The following is a 6,000-nucleotide window of genomic DNA, read 5'->3' as shown; positions in this document are numbered from 1 at the left end:
TCTTTTTTCTTCTTTTCTTTCTTTTTTTTTTTTTTTGATTTCTGACTCTTGATTGATTGGTGTTGCTTCTTTTTTTTTCCCTTTTTCTTCTCTTTTTTTTTTTTAGGAATGGACGCCGAAGCAGTGCGGATGCTCGCCAGGGGCATGAGGCTCAGAAGAGAAAGGGCGCTGGGACCTCCGGATCGGCGAAGAGGGCCAGAGCAGAGGAGACGAGCCTGGCTGCGCCCGTCCAGGCGACCTCGGCCATCGACATTCCCTCAGATGTCGAGCCAGTGACCCCTCGGGCCTCCTCGAGGAGCCCGCCGACTGGGGCCCCCGCTCCGGGGTTCGCTCCATGGAGGCGCCCCCGTGGGAGGAGGAGGAAATCGGTGCTCGCAGGGCGAGTAGCCACCGAACTGCTGCAGACGAGTCCCTCTGCTCCGAGGAGGGGTCGGAGAATCCTTTCAATGACAGAGACCTGATCAGGCGGCTGATCGACGGCTGCATTCTATCTGACGTCGTGGAGAGGATCGACCGCGCCGACCCTGAGCAGTGGGCTTGGGACTCTTTGGGGTCCTTCCTTGAGGTAAGCAGATCTTTATTTACACGGCTACTTGGCCTTTGTTCTCATTCCCCAGCCGCCCTTGCAGATTGGGCACCAGCTCTTCGCCTATATCGAGGCGGTGAGCCGTGCGAGGAGGGACGTCCTTCAGGTGGAGGAACACTGCCAGACCGAGGTTGCTCGCCTCCAAGCAAAGACGACCAAAGTCGTCGCCCTCCAGGAGGCCCTGGAAAGGGAGAAGCAGGCCCGGGAGGAGGAGAGGTAGATCTTGGAGGAATCGGTGAGGAAGGCAGAGGCCGAGGTCGCCCACTTGGTCGAGCAAACTCCGGTCCTGGTCTCGGAGGCCAGAGCCCTTGCGGTGGAGAAATTCAAGGCCTCCGCAGAGATGAGGGACTTGAACGTCCAATTCGGCTAGGAAGCGTTCATCAAGGGGTTCGATCTCTACCAAGAGAAGGTGGCCAGCAAATTCCCCGAGCTCGACCTCGACTTCTTTGAGGAGTCTGAAGATGAGGCCGGTCCCTCATCGGCCGCCACTGCTGTCGCAACCTCCGCACCGAGTTCTCCACCCCCCACCCTTGAGGTCTGAGACCTCAGATCTTTGTACTTTTACTTCGTCGCAATTTTTCTTTTTCGTTAGTCTTCTTCAAAAATCATTCAATAAAGTCGAATTTCTTGTTGTGGACGGCTTCTCCTTCCCCCTTCTCCTTCTTTCTGCTTTTCTTCTTGCAATGAGTCGTTCTTTGACTCTTTTACCTTCCGATGGCAGTGTCCTGCAGAAGCACTCCCCTTGCCCCTGGGGGTCCCGCTGAAATCGACGATCCAGCGGTTGAAAAAGGAGGTCCTTCACCTGACGAAGAAGTTGAAGAAGACGGAAGGCGAGCTCTGCAAATCGAGAGAAGGCCATTCTGAAGCCGCCGCTGAGGCCGCCCACTTTCGGAGTCTCCACGTGAAGGCGATCATGGATTACAGCCGGAGGAAGGCAAACTTCGCAAAGGAACTCGAGGAATGCAAGAAAAGCACCAGCGACCGAATTTGGGCTCAAGAAGCCAGGATCAGCGCCCTTAAGGTGGAATTGTCAGCTGCGAAGAGGAAGATCGGCCAGCTGGAAGAAAATTCATCCCGGCTCTTGGCCCGGATCGATGATGAACAGAAATGATCGCAGAAGGTCTCCGACTTTTAGAAGCAGCTTCAAGACGTCGAGATGAGCCACGACGTGCAGCGGGCTAGCTGGCGCAGGCAGGTGGAAGAGTATAAAGGGAGATTCCGAACGACGGCCGACGAAGTCGTTCGTCTCCAGAGGCAGCTGGCTAACAGGGCGCAGCTTACTTCCGCCCAAGATTCTGAAGAGCTCCAAACCCTAAGAGGCACTGTTGAGGGGATTTCTGTCTCCCTCAGGGAGAAGACAGCCGAGCTGCAACAAGTGAAGATCCAACTGGCACTTGAGCGGCGGGCCGTCGCGGACGTGGAGGTGGAGTCCGAAGTTTTGAGGAAGAGGCATCGAGAGGCGGAGGCTGAGAGCCAGCAACTTCGTCGGGTGCTCCAGGATGCGCTGCGAAAGAGGGAAGAGCTAGAAGGAGAAATAGAGAATCTGAGGCAGTCCTGGTTGAGGGACGGAATAGATAACTCTAGGTCGGAGGGAGCAGGGCCTCCTTAGAGCTCTTTTTATCTTTCTGTCTTATCATGTAGTTACTTCCTTTTTGTCATTTTACCCTTCTTTCCTCGGCCTTCCTGGCTTTGTAGTGTGTATATCAGAAATAGAATAAAAAGAGCATTTTGCGTTACCTCATCCGCGCACTGCACTAATATCGCTGTCTGCCGAACCTTTCTTGCCATTTGACTTGCCTGATGTAGACGTCGTTGGGAGGGGGCTTTTTCCTTTCATCTGATCTTGTTAGCTGGCCAGGTTTCGCCACCATTAACCCTTGCTGCAGAAGTCGTGGATGGAGCCCGACTCTCGTAAGAGTCCGGCTGAAGTCTTCCTTGTAGGCGAAACCCGGCTCCCGTAGGAGTCCGGGTGAAGTCTTCCTTGTAGGCGGAACCCGGCTCCCGTAGGAGTCCGGGTGAAGTCTTCCTTATAGGCGGAACCCGGCTCCCGTAGGAGTCCGGGTGAAGTCTTCCTTGTGGGCGGAACCCGGCTCCCGTAGGAGTCTGGGTGAAGTCTTCCTTGTAGGCGGAACCCGGCTCCCGTAGGAGTCTGGGTGAAATCTTTCTTTGCATCGTGAACGGAACCCGGCTCCCGTAGGAGTCTGGGCTTTCCATTTTGCTCGAGCCGGTGTGAGGTTCTCCTCTCGTTACCAGCCTGGCTGTGGGGGTGCGTTAGGGCATTGTAAGGCCTCTCCCCCCATCCGGTCTAAAAGAACCGGGCCTTCGACGTTGCTCATGTCGGGACGAGGTTCTCCTCCTGTTCCTGACATGGCTGTGGGGGCACATTAGGGTGTTGTAAGGCCTCTCTCCCCATCCGGTCTAAAAGAATCGGGCCTTTAACTTTGCTCATGTCAGGACAAGGTTCTCCTCCTGTTCCTGACATGGCTGTGGGGGCATATTAGGGCGTTGTAAGGCCTCTCCCCCCATCCGGTCTAAAAGAATCGGGCCTTTGACTTTGCTCATGTCAGGACGAGGTTCTCCTCCTGTTCCTGACATGGCTGTGGGGGCACATTAGGACGTTGTAAGGCCTCTCCCCCCATCCGGTCTAAAAGAACCGGGCCTTTAACTTTGCTCATGTCAGGACGAGGTTCTCCTCCTGTTCCTGACATGGCTGTGGGGGCACATTAGGGCGTTGTAAGGCCTCTCCCCCCCATCCGGTCTAAAAGAATCGGGCCTTTAACTTTGCTCATGTCAGGACGAGGTTCTCCTCCTGTTCCTGACATGGCTTTATTTTTGGAGGGATCATATCCAGTCATAATAAATCCATGCCAGGTGGGAAGAGCACGTTAAGTAGAAAGGAAATTAGATTCAAGGTGAAATCGTAAGTGATACATTTACAGTTTTCCCGCTTCTCCTTGAGGCCCTCCGGTGATGGAGTCGATGGTCCCGATGGGAGGTCGGTCCCCGGGTTGCTCCTCCCTTCTCTGCGGTTTAGGCTGTGGAAGGGCTCTTGGCCGGTCTCCTCTACCCTCAGGCCTGCGGTGGATGAATCTATCGAGTCGACCTCGCCGAATGAGCTCCTCGATCTCGTCCTGGAGCTGGATGCATTCCTCTGTGTCGTGGCCGTGGTCGCGGTGGTAGAGGCAGAACTTGTTGGGGTTGCGCTTCCCGGGGTGTGTGCGCATCCTCTCCGGCCTAGGGAGCTGCTCCCTGACCTCCATTAATACCTGGGCCTTCGAGGCGTTGAGGGGGGCGTAGTTGCGAAATCTTCCTGATGGGGAACCTCGCCGAACCCCGTGGTCCGGACTTCTCTGCCTGCATGCCCGGGGTGGAGTATGGGCGCGCTTATGTCCAGGAGGGGATCGAGAATGCGGCCGGGCTTCCTTTGGCCTTTTCTCAACTGCGGGCTTACTCGAATCTCCCGCTTGCCGCTCCCTTGTTGTCTCTTCATCCTTCATTTTGAAGGCTTCTTCCGCTCGGGCGTATCCTTCAGCCCGAGCCAGTAAATCGAAAAAATCCCTGGGGTACTTCTTCTCCAGGGAGAACAAAAGATCATTCTTCTGAAGGCCACCTTTCAGGGCGGCCATGGCAACTGATTGGTCCAAGTTCCGGACCTCCAACGCCGCGATGTTAAAGCGGTTGACGTAGGCCCGTATGGACTCCCTTTCCCTCTGCTTGATGTTGATGAGGGACTCCGAACCCTTCCGGGGGCACCGGCTGCTGACAAAATGGGCCACAAATTGGTGGCTCATTTGATCGAAAGAAAAGATGGTACCCGACTTCAAGGCCGAGTACCAGTTCCTCGCTGCTCCCTTCAAAGTAGACGGGAAAGCCCGGCATAAGATGGCGTCAGGAGCACCATGAAGCAGCATCATCGTCCGGAAGGCCTTCAGATGATCAACCGGGTCCGAAGTCCCGTCGTAGCTTTCGAACTGGAGAAGCTTGAAGTTTGGCGGGATCGGTTCCTGCATGATCATTTGAGAGAAGGGAGGGTCCGTACAAATATCCTCACCATAAGCGGGGGGTGCGTGGCGGAGTTCTTCAATCCACCGGTTCATCTCCTGGAGCCTCCGGTCCAGAAAATTCTCTCGACTTCGAGTCTCGAGGGTCCTCTGGCAGAGCGGGGGCAGGGATCTTCCAGGGGTGGAGTCGTGGTCCGATTGAGGGCTCTCTACCCTCGGATTTGTTTTCTCGGGAAGGATGGGGCGGCTGGCCCAGGTGGCCCGCCCCGCCGTCGGGTTCTGACATTCCAGAGATGCCCTTTCCAGATGCACCGATGCCTGCGGTTGCTGTTGCTGCATTGCTTGCACAGCTTCGGTGAGGCCTCTGACCTGCTGTGCCAGCAAGTCAAATTGCTCCGTGTCGACCGCCGCCGCTGGAGGAGGAGGAGGAGGCTGAGAAACAGGAGGGGAGGCCGGAGCCTGAGATCTGACCGCAGAGGCCGTGGACCGTCGTGTGGACGCCTTGCGTGGAGGCATCGAGCGTGGATCTCGCGGGAGAAAATTAGGAGTGGGTGTCGGAGAGACGATCGGAGGCGGCTCCGTTGAACACTCCTTTAAGAACAAGGGTATTGCGAAGACACACCCCTTCCTCTAGCGCCAATCCTGTTGGTGCAAAAATCTGCTTGCACCGGAGAAGCTGGAGTTGGGGAAGCCGCGGTCGCCATCGGGACCTGCAAAGGAAGTCTAAATCGGAGGTGGGGTTGCTCCGGCAAGACCCTCCGATGCTCAAGTCAGTTCTCTGCCTCAACAAGAATGGAGTGCTCGAACGGAGAATTTAGCAGAGTTTTGAGATAAGAAATGAGCTTATAGAATAACGTATCTGGGTCCCCCTTTTTATAGGCGGAGGAGGTAACGGACTGATGGCGACGTTTGTAACCGCCTGGTAGTGGGCCGCCCATAGTCAGGAGGAATCTACTGCGAAGAGTAGTGGAGTAGACCCGTGGCCATCACTGGGGCGTGCCACGTGGAATCTGCCGCGGGAAGTGGGGCGCGGATGCTGTCGCATCTTGCCAGTGGATGGGAGAATCATGCGATATCCATTGCAGAAGGTGGAGCAGAATCGTGGCCGTTTATCGTGGCCTGTCAGGTAGTAATGGAGCCACGTGGGCGTGGGATCCGTCGTAGGGAGTGGAGCAGTGTTGCGACCGTTACTGCGGCCTGTCAGGGAGTGATGGAGCTACGCGGAGTCCACCGCAGGAAGTGGAGCAGGATCGTGGTCGTGATTGTGGCCTGGGAGTGCAGATCTGCTGGCTGAAGCTCGACAGCGGTCGGAGTCCGACCCCCGTAGGGGTCTGGGCGGAGTCCTCCTTGCGATTGGGGTCGTGGGTGGAGCCCGGCTCCCGTGGGAGTCCGGGTGAATCCCCTGTAATCAAA

Source organism: Elaeis guineensis, chromosome 8 (assembly GCF_000442705.2).
Source record: "Elaeis guineensis isolate ETL-2024a chromosome 8, EG11, whole genome shotgun sequence".
NCBI lineage: Eukaryota > Viridiplantae > Streptophyta > Magnoliopsida > Arecales > Arecaceae > Elaeis > Elaeis guineensis.
Note: the sequence above shows the minus strand (reverse complement) of the source record.